General features: G+C 40.4%; 1 long non-coding RNA gene across 1 annotated transcript; it reads right to left on the bottom strand.

Moving 5' to 3' along the window:
* Positions 1 to 3,574: 3,574 nt before the first annotated feature.
* LOC120375158 lies at positions 3,575 to 16,168 on the bottom strand. Its single transcript, XR_005586475.1, has 3 exons — positions 16,021 to 16,168; positions 4,748 to 4,966; positions 3,575 to 3,796 (listed from the first exon to the last, which is right to left on the bottom strand). It is a non-coding gene; the product is annotated as an uncharacterized LOC120375158 (long non-coding RNA).
* Between the last annotated feature and the right edge of the window lie 399 nt (positions 16,169 to 16,567).

Below are 16,567 nucleotides of genomic sequence, written 5' to 3'. Positions count from 1 at the left end.
TCTAGTAAGATATCTGGATATCAATAATCATTGCTAATATAGGAAAAATATAGGCCTGGTAATCCTCTCATTTACAACAGTTTAATGGAAGTCAGTGGATTTACTCTTGATTTATACTGGTACAAATGAGAAAAAAAAAAGTCAGGCAGAATATCTGGCAAAAAATAAATAAAGGAGAGTTCTGTAACATAGTTCAGATTTTAGGAGGTTCCTTTCTTTTATTTTTTGTCTACCACTGAAGCGACAGAAAGAAAGAATACTGAGAATCACGTAGACCTGATCAGATGCATTCATGCTACGGGCACAGATATTTTTGTACATGAGTTTCATGTATTTTTGCTGCCCCTGAATATGATAAAAGGCATCACTATATTAAAGTAACAGAATAGCTACATTTATAGCAAATAAAAATCTTTCTTCTACAGGTTGACTATGAGTGCAGGCTGTGTGAATTCACTACTTTAGGTGACGTAGGGCTAAACACTATGGGTGAATAATACTGGGACTACTAATAGGTTTATGCAGATTTACCCTGAAATTAGGGTAACCAAGATTCAGATTTCAGGGCGTAAGACTATCATTGCAGTGGGTAGGAAGGAATTTCTCTCTATGGTACACATTGTAATGTTAGCTAGGCACATCACTTTTCCCCTCCCTTCCTTTTCCTCCCTCCACCCCCTTCCTTCCAGTCACAGCTTCTGGGAGAATTACTGTAAGATATTAGATTTGATGGAGCAAGAGTTCAATCTAACGGTAATTTTTTTAATACGTTCAGCTTTGCCATGAAACCTAGACATTGTCAAGCTCTGTTCAAGGGATATTATAATACACTTGCACCTCAGGAAGAGGAAACAGAGCTCTACCTTTTATTCCCACATATTCCATATAATAATGTTTAATACAAATTGGACTTTTGCTACAAAGTCACACTATGCTGCACAGTGAGTCCAAAATAATAGCATTGTTTACTCAGTTGTCAATCATGACTGCACTTCTATCCAGAGCCAACACACATACATTAGAAAAGGCAAACAGAAGAGAAGCCATCTTGAGCCAAGTACAAGTTAATAATTCTAACACTTATACCACTGAAAAGTGAATCAATCAGTTGAGAAGCTCTGCTCCTAAGACCTGTTTGACAGAAATATTGCTTAATGTGAAGTATGCAGACAGTAATGGGATCACATTCTAGACATTCCCTAATGCAAACACGTAAAAGTAGCTCCTTGTGACATTTCTCTCCCCATCCCCTGAAGATTATGAGCAGTGTGAAATATTAACCTTCAGCTTACTTCCAGGAGCACTCAAGTAGCTTAGAGTGTGAGACTCTTTAATGATCACCAGGGGACACAGGAACATGCACAGATGATTTGAGTTCAGCAGAAGATGGCAAAGGCTAGGTGCACTAGCAAATTAGTTCAAAGGCATAACACTTGCCCCTGTAAAACCTGAGAGAGATGGCAATGCCTGTCATCTTCCGCTCCCTGTCACACTGTAGGCCTGATGGAATATGTAATGGTATCTAGTGTCACAGATTTGATCAGTTTCCTTCATTATGCCATGCATTGACAATTTTGTTTTTAATACTATGTGTCAGGGTGTCATTCTGAAAACATGGAATACATAATAGAAACATCCATAAATTATGCATCATTTTGGGTCACATAATCAGCCACAATGCAAGTGATAAGTTGGGTACACTTTGGGTAATTGGGTAGAAGGGTGAGTCTCCATTTGTTTACTAATGGATTTGTTTTGATGCTTCTTGTGTTGGGGGTCACTTACCTCTTGAGCATCTCCTGTACATTGGCAACCTCATTAGGCAGGTCTTCAGTGGTTCAGACCTCCAGTCAAGTTACTTAGTCAAAATGGATGAATTACTTCCCGGGTAACTAAGAGGTCAACTGTCAGCCCTTATCAGGGTCTTTAGCCCCATCTCTGGGCCCTTTTTAATCCAGCTGTTCATGTGGGCTTCTGCAGGAGCCTTATCCCCTTCTCATGGTTTAGGCTACTTTGTCAGTGGCCAGCTGGGGAACCCGAACTCTCCACTACTTCAGGTTCCAACCCAGAGACTCTATAAACAGCAGCCATGTACTACTTCCTTTAATTCCTTCAACTGGCTGAAGAGCCTCTTCTCAGCTGGTGCCTTTACCTCCAGTCATTACCTTAGGGCTAGTGTTTTCCAGTCCTCTCATCCCCAGGTTTAGCAAATGCAGTTTGTCAAGCCCCCTTTGGCTAAAGAGGAGCATCTTTCCTTGCCCCTCTATCCCCAGCCAGGAAGTGACATGCTCAGGCCCTGCAGCAACTTTTAACTGAGCCTGCTGGGCTCTGATTGACTGTCTCTACGACTCTCTAGGCAGGCCTGGAGGACCCATTTTTGGTACTCCTTCCTGGGTGGAGTGTAGTAGGACCACAGGGCCCTCAGCCAGGGGCCAAAGGGCCATGCCACCTAGGGTGACCAGATGTCCTGATTTTATAGGGACAGTTCTGATATTTGAGGCTTTTTTCTTATACAGAAGCCTATTACCCCCCACCCCCATCCCAATTTTTCACACTTGCTGTCTGGTCACCCTATGCACACCCCATCACACTTCTCCATTTGCCTTATGAGCTTCCTTGTAGAGTTCTATTAGCTAGAACCAATTCTAATACATAATCCATAGTGAGAGCCACTTTTACAAAGTAAATCGCTTACCACCTTATATCTTCCTGAATTTGAGAGAGACACCAAAGGAATTTGATCTGTTTCACAATTATTTCTTAAGGAGTGTGTTATCATAGTTAGAGAATGGGAATAAGTGTCAGCGCTTAGATTCTTTTCCCTGCTCTGCACTGGTTGGTTGTGTTTTCTTAAGCAAGTTACTAACGTGCTGTCTGCCTCAGTTTACCCACCTGACAAATGTTTATATATTTTCCTGAACTCCTCATGTTGTATTATTCCTCTCAGCCTGAGGCAGCTCTTGAAAATTGTCCGCACTGAACCAGGTGTTTTGACATGCTTCTTCTATTCTATCTGGCATAAGATTGCGGAAGGTAGCTCATAGTTAGAGTCCACAAAGTCTGGCCTGATTTACAAAGGCGCTGAGTACTCACAGCTCTAATTGACCTTGGTGGGAACTAGTAGTGCTCAACACTTCTGAAAACCAGATTTAGATACCTTCATTTAGCTCCTATTTTGAAACATTTGGCCAATAATAATGGTCTTGGTCAGAATCAAAGGAAAATTCTCTCAGCTTCTGCCAATGGGTGAGGTCAAAAGGAAGATGGAAAAAAGCTGCAAGACTGACAAGTACAGCTTCTATCATCACTGCAGATGCTGCCATTTCTCATGTGGGACCTCGAGCTATTAAAACTGCTTGACATTTTTTGTATGAAACATTTTTTTGTGTTCAAAAATTATAATTTAAAATATGTCATTTTTGCAAAAGTTGACATTGTAGACAGCTTCCCTTTCCACAGGTGTTTGTCAATATTTTAATTGACATTTTGGCAAATACAGCAATATTGACAAATATCTAGTTATAAATAAAAACACATGGTTTTCAGTAAACACCACATTTCTGTAAGGGTTTCAAAAGGATTTTGATACAAGTTGATAACATTTCCATTAAAAAGTTAGTTAAAATATCACTAAACATGGAATTGGGAACATTTCAAACCCTTTAGTTTTAAGATGGAGCTTGATAAGTTTAGGAACGGGATTCTAAGATGTTGCCTGCGGTAGCTGGGGATGGGCCTTGGTGACCCAGGATGTCCCTTCCAGTCCTCTGTTCCTAAGGCCAATATCCCGGTTTCCCTGTGAAATGGAAACAACTTTGAAATTTTGAATTTTGTTGTGAAATTGTTTCCCCGTTTTTCAACCAGCTCTAATGCTGAAATGCTGCTCCTGAGCCTGTCCTGATTAGAGCATTGCCATTCTTTTACTTAAACTGTACCCTTTGCTCGTTTTGAAAGTTGAGAGAACGAAGCAGGTGCTTGGGGCGGCCAATGGGAAGGACCGCAGCCGAATTGCCGCTGAGGAATGAAGCGGCGCGGTTAAGCTGCTGCCTAAGCGCCGCCGATTGCGGCTTTTTTTTTTTTTTTAATTTTCTCTTCTTGGGGCGGCAAAAAAGCCTGAGCCGGACCTGCTTTCAGAAGCCTCTCCTTGATTTTTACATGCCCTGCTTCTGCCCAGTAACCTCCCATTCTAATTCAACAAACCCTACAGCTTTTTTGCATGCACCTTCCATTTTGGAGTGTGGACTGTTGCTATCATGTGTTGATTGTGGGGAGGGAAAAAAATAGCTAATGATTTTCAAGTAGTCAAAAAGCAGAGGTTAGCGTTGTTAGCTGATGCCTATGGGACTGGGCCCCAGTGTGCAAACTTTTAGGCAATTGCAATAGAAAGACATATTTCAGCATGTATTTATTACAAACATTAAGTTACTTCTTGGCTGCTATCCAGAATGTGAACATTCTTTAGCGCTGGGGCTTAGGATGCAATTTAAAATGTGTTCGCTCTAATGCTGGGAATTTGGGACTCCCAATGCCAAAGGCCTAAAAAGAACATTGTTTGTGATCTCATTAGCCCTCTTGCTGAACTCCAGGAATAACTTCATTGAATTTCCCACCAGTATCTTTTTATTTAATAGAGTTGAGAAAAAAACCTGTAGCAGGCATTACATATCAGCCATATACTTAATTATGGCTCTGCTGGATCATATTTATACATACAGCTATGAAACTGTTCTGTTTCCTGGTACTGCACCTTTGAGTCTCTCAGGACACTGCCATCTGCAGAGACCAGCAGCTGTTTTCTGTTAAATTCAGTTCTGACTATTAAAGAGGGGAGCCACAGATACACAGTGCTCCCAGGCAGACTTGACTTTAGCAATTCCTTGTAAGGCAGGAGGCAGTGGACTATTCTTGGATCTTGGAGAATTGTGCCCCAGAAGTGAAGAGTTTCACACAGCTCCATCCAACAGCTCTGAAAAGATACAGTGGGCAGTTCAGTGCATCAAATAGATCAGAGGAGAAAAAGCAGCTTTGAAAAATGCTCAGAAAAAGACATTGTTACATAACTTCCGCCTTAAGGCAATCGTAATTCCACAGTAACTTATTTACAGATGCTATACAAGTTGTATTAGCACCTGCTTAGTGAGCTGGCGTACAGGATATAGTACTGACCATACTGCTGCAATATCCTTTATGCAGGCTGCTCCTGAGAATAGAGGAACTGAAAGAAATAATTCATATAAAGTTCTTAGCCTTTTACTGTGATTTAGGAGTCGATACAAGGCTCTCACTGGAACAGATGCACCATCCTGTGCTGTGATCCATTACTGCTCACAGCTTCCCATTGCATTACATTAAATAGGAACTGCAGGAATTCTGCAGTTTGTGTTGAAGGCTAAGGAGACTGCCCTGAGAATACTGATGTGTACTGCTCATAGCTACTAGCTGGACACAGTGCCCTGTTTATCCCCAGTCCTTTGATTTAATTTGGTTATATCAGTTCTTTGATTTTACACAATTTTGTCCTTAATAAAAAGAGTTTCCAATTTAAAAAAAGAGAAAAGTATTCCAGTGTTAGACTAGATAGTTCTTATATTCTTAAGGGTTATAGAGCATGGGATCAAAAGTTAAAGCTTTAAATTAGGGACTCAGTAGATCAAAAATAAGTTATACTTGGAATGATGAAATGTCATAACTTAATCTTTGGGTCAAATCACCTCTTTTCTCCTCAGGCCATTCCACAGGTCGATGTTTACTTCCTCATATAAATCTAATATGACTTGTCAGAATATATTGCATAGTTTAGACAAGCAACTCATGGATCAGGGATGTATGCATATTGCAACATGTTGCAGAATGGAGACACCTCATTCCAGAGTCTCAATTCACTGCAAGGCTGGGCACTAGGAAAAATTGTGTGTACAATACAGGTAGACATATACCTCAGGGGCACAGTGTCAGTTAAATATGATCATCATTTTGATCATCATAGTGATCTCCTTTGTAAAGTACTTTGAGATCTTCTGTTGAAAGTTGCTATATAAAAGAGCTAGATAGTATTAATATTATTATTGTTTAAGCTGTGACACCACAAAAGCTTAAGTGTATTTAGGAAAAAGTCTGTTGAGGAATTGACCACACACACAACATTAGTGCGTGAACAAGCTAGTTCAGTTTTTGCTTTTTCCAGATGTGATTCACCTAGTAATAAATCCTGTCTTTCCCTGGGTGGCAAGGGAACTGAATGCGGTGGAACCACTTTCTGCTTGGTGAGGGGCAAGAGATATGGAATTGATGGTGGAAGTCTGCAACCCTTCCTCATGACAAAGCATAGCATCATGGGTAGTGGGTGGGTCTGGTGGTGCTGGGAATACATGACCATTCCTAGTATGAGTGCGTGGGGGGGCCAAGTGGAGGCTCCTGAAGAGACAATGGAATGTAACAGATTTTTTAGACAAGGGAAATGCGGTGGATCTAATATATCTTGATTTCAGTAAGGCGTTTGATACGGTACCGCATGAGGAATTACTGGTTAAATTGGAAAAGATGGGGATCGAAATGAAAATCCAGAGGTGGATAAGGAGCTGGTTAAAGGGGAGACTGCAGAGGGTCGTATTGAAGGGGGAACTGTCAGGTTGGAGGGGGGTTACCAGTGGAGTTCCTCAAGGTTCAGTTTTGGGTCCGATTGTATTCAATCTATTTATTGCTGACCTGGGAACCAAGAGTAGGAGTGGGCTGATAAAGTTTGCGGACGGCACCAAGTTGGGAGGTATTGCAAATTCGGAAAAGGATAGGGATATCCTCCAGGGAGATTTGGATGACCTTGTAAACTGGAGTATTAGTAACAGGATGAAATTCAATAGTGAGAAGTGTAAGGTTATGCATTTAGGGATGACTAACAAGAACTTTAGTTATAAGCTGGGGACGCACCAGTTGGAAGTAACGGAGGAGGAGAAGGACCTAGGAGTCCTGGTTGATCGTAGGATGACTATGAGTAGGCAATGTGATGTGGCCGTTAAAAAAGCTAATGCGGTCTTGGGATGCATTAGGCGAGGTATTTCTAGTAGGGATAAGGAGGTGCTAGTCCCGTTATATAAGGCATTGGTGAGACCTCATTTGGAGTATTGTGTGCAGTTTTGGTCTCCCATGTTTAAGAAGGATGAATTCAAACTGGAACGGGTACAAAGAAGGGCTACTAGAATGATCCGAGGAATGGAAAGCCTGTCGTATGAAAGGAGACTTGAGGAGCTCGGTTTGTTTTCCTTAACCAAAAGAAGGATAAGAGGAGATATGATTGCACTCTTTAAATATATCAGAGGGATAAACACCAGGGAAGGAGAGGTATTATTTCAGCTCAGTGCTAATGTGGACACGAGGACAAACGGATATAAATTGTCAGTCAGGAAATTTAGGCTTGAAATTAGACGAAGGTTTCTAACCATCAGAGGAGTGCAATTCTGGAACAGCCTACCGAAGGAAACAGTGGGGGCGAAGCACCTCCATGACTTTAAGATTAAGCTAGATAAGTTTATGGAGGAGATGGTATGATAGGATAACGGGCTTAGTCAATAGGTCAATTAAGTGCCACACTGGTAATTAGTACAATGGGTCAATGATAGGATATTGTTAGCCTTTTTCCAGAGGGTATGGCTGGAGAGTCTTGCCCGCATGCTCGGGGTTCAGCTGACCGCCATATTTGGGGTCGGGAAGGAATTTTCCTCCAGGGTAGATTGGCAGTGGCCCTGGAGGTTTTTCGCCTTCCTCCGAAGCATGGTGCAGGGGTCGCTTGCTTAAGGAGTGGGTGGATCGGCTTATGTGGCCTGCATTTTGCAGGAGGTCAGACTAGATGATCATAATGGTCCCTTCTGATCTCGAATTCTATGATTCTATGATTCTATGACTCCACTGCTGAGGAAGGAGAGATTTCCAGCCTCTGCAAATCTGCTTTGTGCACAGCCTGGTTACTCAGGCTGTATCCTGAGAATTGGATCCAACCTGTAATGGTTATCACTCAGAGTAGGCATCCTATTCTGGTGAGGATAAAGGAACAAGGCAGGTCTGGTAATACAGACAGAATTTTGGTATTCGGATCATATGTTCAGTTTAAAAAAGAAAAACAATCCTCGTCTGGTGCACAGGTTTGCTGGTGTGTGCATGATAAGCTTGGGAAAGGATCAGGAGGCGTGTTTTCTATTTCTTATCATAAAAGATCAGCTCCAGGTTTGATATCAGTTTTCAAAGCAGTGACTAAAGAGGTCTGGCCTCCTATTTTCACTTTGGTTTGAAATCCTGGTTAGAAGTCCCAAGCTGGGGTACAGACAGTGCAAAATGAGATATCGGGCATAGCACTCTTTGCTGTATTGTGAATGCAGGAAAAAGTACAGGCCTGGAAGCTCTGAATTCCTGAGGTTTAATGCTAGCTCAGCCACTCACTGAGTAGACTTGAGCTCACCACTTAATATGTATAGGCCAGGTTTTTGCTATGGTTGTGGCTACTCTGAACTGGTTTGGTCCCCCAGTGCAAGTTACTGCAGCCATGACTCTGCTCTAACTTGTGCCTAGTGCTTATGTCTCGAAGAGGCCCCTCTGACACTGGGGATCATTGTGACAAAGGAATACTCCTGGTATGCTTATTTTCCTTAGGCTATTCCCCCTGAGCCAGCTGCAGGGACAGGAATTGTAGAGAAGCTATAACAGTTAACCAAGGATTTTCCTATGCAGGGGGAATTCTCCAGTGGATGGGTAAGTTTTAGGGTACATTTGCACAAGCAGAGTGACACAAAATTGCCCTTCCAAAACCCAGGATCTAGTGCTGTGTGTCCATGATTTTTTTATCTTCTCTAGTTATATTTAATACTTGCATCACAATGTCACTGCTAGTTTGATCATCAATATCTAAGTGCATAATTTGGAGATCATAGCACTGACCTTATTGGAGTGCACTGAGGATTCAATAATTCATGTCTGCACAACACTTTGAACATAAAATGTGCTAGACAAATACTAAGTATCATTATTATTGTAGGAAATACCTTTTTTTGAGACATGGCAATTTCCCCTACCCATTTCTTGCATCTATTCTTTCATTCAGCATATTCTTTTGCTCCATTTTTTCTAAAAATGAGAAAAATGTGCCAGATCCAGAACTGGTGAAACTAAAGCCATATGAGTAAAAAAAACCAAAGAAAACACACTAATGCTTGGGGAAATGGGTCAGCATACTGCAACACATTTTCACCTTACAACATTTTTTTTAACTGAACAGTTCTGTAGCTTACATGGCATAAATACTTTCTCTCAGAGAAGACATTTAGATCTCCGAGGTAGCATAAATACATACAACTTGACAGTTCCTGTGATACAATAACTTAGTATCTTTTTTTATTCAACAGCAGAATAAACAGTCACTAGTGGCCTACTCAGATTGCCTGCCCATAGCTTAGAAATGGCTCAAGGTTGCAGAGATGTACACAGCTCCTTTACCTCTAGCTTTCTGAGTGGCTGCAAAAGAACACAAAGGTTTGGGTTCATGTACAAATTCTGCCTAGGAGTCTCTCTACAATCCACTTCTCCCTGGAGTCATAAACTCCACATAAAAAGATGTCTTCCAGTGGTTTGCACCAGAGTGGGAGTTGACTGCCTCCATTCACAAAGAGCTACTGCAGCAGGCTACAATTTAGCTGGGGTTGGAACCTGCCCTTTTGGCCGTGTTGAGTTTTAGTCAACTCTCTCATGTGGCCATTGGCCATATAGATGCCTACACAAGGGTACCAGGGACCTTTGGAGTGTAGGGGAGGAGAGGACTTGTCTGCCAGGTAAGACTCAGGATGCATGAGCATCCATTAAAGTTTTACAGGATTTTTACAAGAGTGAACCTACAATGCCTATCAACCAGAGCTTTTTAGTTTTTAGATTTTAAGCTGTGCAAAGAAGTGGTGGGCAGGAAGCAATAGGATAATGAGCACACAAGAGTACAATTTGCCCCCTCCCCACAACGTATTTATTTTGGATCAAAAGTCTAGAAACTAATATCCACAGCCACCTTTAAGAACAACGGGCCATATTGTTCAGTCCTGACTGATAAAACTATCTGCGATTTCTATGGAAGTTTTGCTTGAGTAAAGACAGAAGAACTCGGCTCAGAATTACCAGCTAATACAAATGAGTACCTTTTATGAGCGCGCAGATCAAATCTATCCCAGGTGTAACTTTATGGACTACAGTAGAATTACGCAAGAGATTTAATGGGCTTCAGTGATCATTTAAATACCTGAGGCCTTGTCTAAATTAGAGCTTTAGTTGTGGTTGACATCAATAGTTCTCTCTATCTTGACCCTAACTCACCTTCTGGACAAACACAAAATTCCCTCATCTTGTATAGGTTGAAATACTAGTCATTGCAGGTACATAAGGATTTTGGTACCCAAATTAGGATTCCATGTAAAAAAAAATGAATCCAGTTTAGATCATTCATAACACATACTCCAGTGTTATGATGAGTGACGTTCCCCACTCACTCAATACATTGGAATCCGCTTGCAGGGTTTTTAGGTATAGTTAAGTGGGAAAAAACAAAACAGGGTTACAGGGAAATTCCAGTAATAAAACCAGTAATTTTCTTTTTTAAAAGTGTCCCCCATTTTACACATGTGCTTGGGAAAATTACTGTATTTAACAAAAAAACAATTTAAAAACAACAGTCAAGCAAAGCCCAGCATCTAAAAGTTTAACCAAGAAAGCCAGTTTAAAGTGTTTGAAAAAATGAAGAGCAAAAGGCAGAATTTAATAAATATGGGACCAACAGTAGTTAGGCAAAAAATACATCTTTGGGCTAAAAGGATTTGAAGTTTAATCTTTTCTTTTTTAGAGTGTAATGAGATGGAAAGAGACTGCCTTTAAGCAGGAGCAAGCACCGCTCCCTCAAATCCACCACATCCAAGCCTGGATTTTCTTCCCACTTATGAGATAGCGATGGGCTTCTTAGACAGTGGGTTGCTTCTGAGAATAAGAGGATGCTGAGTTGGTCTGAAACAGTGCTACAAAGGAACTTTAAAAGCACTTTATAAGAGAAATAGTTCTGCAAAAAGAGATTACACTATAAGAAGATACCGCTGTATCTGGAAATGGCCAAATGATGATTTATTCCAGATGAAGATTTACCCCTTAGTCCAATAAAATTCAGTATCCATATTGAATTTTCTCTGTTGCCCAGGATTTTGTTTCATGATCTGTACACATACTGTCATAAGCAGCAGAATGTGGCTTGGTACATTTAGTCCCATCTAATTTTAATTTGCAGTGTGGCAACATCATTGTTATTTAATGTTTATATTGGAGTAGCACCTAAAGGCCACAACCAGGCTGGGCCCCATTGGGCTGGACTCTCTATAAACTTATAATAAATGGTGGTCCCTGGCCCATGTTGCTTACAGTCTGAGAGACAAGGCACAAGAGGTGAATAAAACACAGAAGCTGGTGAGTTTGGGAGGGATGGAATAGGATGTGTAAATATTTAACGGGTCAAAAGTAGAGATCACAGCTGTCCATTTGCCGAACCATTATCAGGTGCATGTGGTGTTGTAGCTGTGCCGGTCCTAGGACATTAGAGAGACACAATGGGTGAGGAAGTATTCTTATTGGACCACCTTCTGTTGGTCAGAGACACGAATTTACAGATTTATGTAAGCCTGAAAGCTTGTCTCTAGCCAACAGAAGTTGGTCCAATAAAAGAAGCTACCTCACACACCTTGACTCTCCATTATCAGTAATTTTTTGTATGCATTATGGAAGAGGTGAATTTTGAGGAGTGTGTAATTATCACATTTATCTTAACATTTTCTACTAAGTGCCTTTTGGGTGGCATTTTAACTCCAACTATTGAAAGTTAAACCCATAAACCATATGTAATAAATTGCAGGCAGAAAGCAAATTATGGGTATGTGATCTCGCACACTTTAATGAGGCCTCCCAAGGCATAATCATTTCTAGCTTTCTTGGACAACACATGAGGAATACATATTGCCATTGTGATTAAAAGTTTCAATAGAGCTAGGATTTGCCAGCATGAATCTGCAATTTCCCAAAGCTATCTTAAGGTGGCAGGGTTGTAATCTGCTAGAGTTTGAGTCTTAGGGTTGACTTTTGCAATCCATAAGCAACAACTGTGTTTAATAAAAAAGATAATTTTTCTTGAAAAGCAGGCTGAGCCTTATAGGAGAAAAATACAAAAGCAAATTAGGCCAAATTAATTAAAACTGCGCTGGCATTGAAATATTCAGGTCATTAAGAATTTGTGACTACTCTTGAATTATTCAGGGTTAGCAAATAACTGGATCATGAGTGATCGTCCAGAAGTTGGGCTCAGATATCAGTCTGTGTGTGGTCCCAACATTTAGAAGAGCATATGCATTTCAAAATGCTAGTCATTATTTCACCAGCGCTTAAATATTGTGACAGGATGAAGGCTAAATTTCATTGAGAACATAACTTAATTGAAGTTTTATAACACTACTTGCTAAAACAAGTAGTTTTGCTAATGCAAAGAACACATTTTAAATAGGGCAAATGGCTAACAGCTAAGAATTGTTTACAAGACCATGACTACTGGTAGGGACTGATGAAATAATAAACCAGAGACCCCAAGGTGCCATTAGAGTCTTGTTCATCAATGATGATTTGAATGTAGGACAGTAATACATGGATTTAACTTTGGGGTTTGATACCTCCTCTTTCCTTCCATTGTATTTTGTTCTCTGCCCTTCCACGTCCTTTCCCTCTACTTTTTACTGCTTCCCTTTATTTCTGCAAGCCACACCACCAATTGGATATCAAAACCTCACCAGAGTAGCCCAGTCCAAAATGCCACTCGAATGGTTTTAACTTCTACTTTAAAAAAAAATCAAGTGGGAGCAATAACCCCGGTGAGGTAGATAAGATATGTATTTTTAGATGAAGGAACTGAATCAAGGGAAGATGAAGTGCCATGGCCAAAACTGCAGAATTAGGTAATGTAAAAAAATCAGCATATACTGTAACTCAGTTTATTGGCTCCCTTCCCAGTCTGTTGCTCAGTCCACTAAATAAGATTATAATGTACATGTACCTGAACTAAATTTCAGTGCCAAGAATAAGGAGGTGGGAGAGATAAAAACATTCTTTTAAAATTTATCAGAGTCCAAAATTAGTTATAAATTATACAACTGCAACTAAAATGGAATTATTTCCTGTTCTTCATCCTTCCAAAAGTGTAACTCTTAAAATATATTACAAATATCTGTAACAGTCTGCTACCTTAAAGAAACTATGGGTTAGTTCTTCACTGGTATAAATTGGGGTAGCTGTGCTGGCTTACACCAATGGAAAATCTGGCCCAGTAAGTGGCTGAGGATGCATGCATCCACTAGCATTAAATACTCTGTGATAGAGTCACTATCATATTTTCTGCTTTATCAAATCTTGTGATTGTTTTGCTTAAATTCAGTGACTGCGGAGGATAGGAAACTCTTTACACCATTTTGTGATGAACTATTGTAGAGTTATTATTAATTTGTAAGGACATTTAAAATCAGAATCCATTGCAAACCCCTTCAGATGGTTCAAGCAAAAATGAGAAGCAGAGGAGAATGAACAAAATTATAAACCAGTTAAAATATAGATTTTCTTTAAACAAAAAGGTCAATTTTTCACCCTTTATGTACCCAGGCATCCTCCCATGCCAGATCCAAATGGAACAAAGAGGCTGCCGCAGGCCCCAGGATCAGACCCATCATTCTATATATAGAGCACCAATAAAATGAAGATACATCTGGCAGGAGAAGTCTACACAGAAGTCTATCTTGTGGAGGATAAAGGGGAAGACGGAAATTTTGACCAATGGCTCATCCCTGTAGTTACAAAACATGTCAGTGGATCTTTTAATTTACACACAAAGCAAAGAAGAGCTGGTTTTTAAAGGGTAAATAAACCTTAAAAGTGTGAAGGACTGAGTCAAATCTGCTGAGGTTTGAATTTGTGGTCTGAGACCCCCTAGGTAATTAAAACCTGAACTTACAGCACTAAGCCATCTCCTGCTGTACTGAGCTTGCAGGTTCAGAGGAGGAAGTATGAATTTGTGGACTATTGAACAGTTTGACTTTTTCCAGTGTATAACTATTACGAAAACACATTAAATAATTTTGTGCAGAATCTTATCTGCTGTGATTATTTGCAGTGTTCAGTTTCTCATTTTCAGCAATAGTGTGGCTGGTGATTTCAACCACTCATGGTTTTGGCCTCTCTCAAAAGACTTTTGCAAGGTACCGCTGTTTGTTTACATGCCAATATATTGCTTGGTTACTGCATTTATATGTACAACATTCCTAAGAGCAGCAACATTGGTCTGCATTTACTGCTGACATACTTATAAGAACCTAGAGAGCCACAGAAAAGTTGCAGGACATATTCAAATGAGGGAAATAAGGTACAAGCCCTATTTAAAGTGTTTATCATGGGTGCATGTATCACTGTACAACTGCATTGCCAGTAAGCTGCAAATCTTATGAACACCCATGCCAGTGTTGCCTGTTTTCATCACATGAACTCCTGCATCTATATAGCATAACAGAGAAGAAACACCTATGAGTCATGTGGCCACATTTCAAGGCTCAATACCCTACTTGAACTATACAGATTATTGGACAAAGATAGTATGGAGATTTGTGTTGTCATTTACCTCAGGAAGTAGTTAAGATTATTTGTCAGTGGTACGTACATGGTACACAAATGGCAAAGTGACAATCCTCTCCAGACAGGTACTCATATCTATCCAGATTCTTTGGGTCAACCTATGCTTAGAGAGGCAAAATTGGAAGACATATCAACATTCTAAATGTCACCTCTTACATTTCTTGGATTGCACCTGAATTGAAGTTCGCCTATGAATGTAGGTATCTTTCCCTGTTTTTAATTTCATTAGTGATGCCTTCTTGAGATGCTATCCAAATATCACAGATGAGGTACAAACATCCCAATTACTTGAGCACAATTGATTGTGTATTTCAGTTCTGATCTTTGGCATTTTTCATGATTATGTAGCTCCACTGGCTTGAAGCAATCAGGCATAGAACTATCAGGACATTGACAGACGGGCTTCATCAGTCCCCTGCTGTGACCACCAACTTTCTGTATATTAATCAGAAAAATATAGCTTGCTGATTGCCATTTAAATTACAAAGATATATTTGTCTTGTGGTCCTCCGTGATATTTTGATGTGATCTAAGATCACAACTTCTTAAAAGGAGCTTTAGTACTATTATATATTTCCCAATGGTCTCATATACTCTTAAAACTGTAATTAAATGTTTTTTACGATATCTGCCCACATTATGACTAGTCTGCTTGTGTTGTAATGAACCTATCAACCCATACAACAGAATCTGAGACTGAAAGCACAAGCCCTTGCTACTTCAGCTAAAGAAATAACTCCCTCTAATGTCTGGACCGAAGCTCAGTCTGGCTCATTAACTGAGTACTCTAGTTCAGATGCTAAAGACTCAGGGTTTTAGATCCAGAAGTCCTAGGTGTCAGCCCCACTGACATTTTGGGGTGGGGGCGGGGGAGGCCCTCATCATACTACATACAGAAAGTCAAGACTTCCATAAGGTGCAGATATTCATATTTTAAAGTTGCCCTGCAGAATTTACACAATTCTATACATCTTACATTTGAATGAACTATTTGCTAAAAGTACCCCTTTCATGGCTTTGCTTGAGAGTGCACAGTCAATATTTAGGAAAAATATTGCTAAAACCTGTAACTGGGTTTGCCTATGCAGCCCCCATTGTGGCTCTTCAGGGCCCAACTCACTCAGCCACAGGTCTACAATGGAAGGGCACAGTCTCTCATGGGTCTGATCTAGCAGAGTTTCAGCCCTCTGGCCAAGGCACACTTCAGTCTTACCCTTTAAAGGGTGTTAAAGTCCAAAATAAGTCTGGAAAAGCCACAACTCAAAACAGCATTTTCCATCAAATCTTTAACAGGATTCCAACCTTCTATTCAGGCCCTGTCTTCAAATAAATCTTACTCCAGCCAGTCTCACAGAGTTTGGTTGGCTCTTCTACCAGGAGGCTCAGCCAACTGGCAAAGTACCACAGTCTCTGGCCTGCAGCCAACCCTCATCAGAAAAAGCGGAGCTTGCTTTCCTTACTAATCAGCCCCAAGCTGGGCTAGGTCTCCTCCTTTTAATGCCTCATACCTGCTGCAGGTGTAGTAGGGTGGGGTCAATTGGGTCCACAGGCTTTTATTAACCCTCTCTTTGTCAGTGTGGAGGCTGTCTACCTCATCAGAGTATCCTGTAGTATAATGATAATATTGCTATCCTTAGTGAAGGAAGCAACACTGGTATCACAGATAGTGTGGTAACTTAGTAAATGTTGACTTTTAATGGTAACCACTATTACTATGGGCAACCAATGACAAGAGAATATGGGTGTGCAGAAGGAATGCATTATTTTCAAGATGCCACAGGGAAAATAAATGGGAATAAGACCATATAACATATTCAAAGCATTAATCTATGCTACTTTTGCAATAGAG

Source organism: Mauremys reevesii, linkage group 11, assembly GCF_016161935.1.
Source record: "Mauremys reevesii isolate NIE-2019 linkage group 11, ASM1616193v1, whole genome shotgun sequence".
Classification (NCBI taxonomy): Eukaryota; Metazoa; Chordata; order Testudines; family Geoemydidae; genus Mauremys; species Mauremys reevesii.
This window is presented reverse-complemented; position numbering and strand designations above follow the sequence as displayed.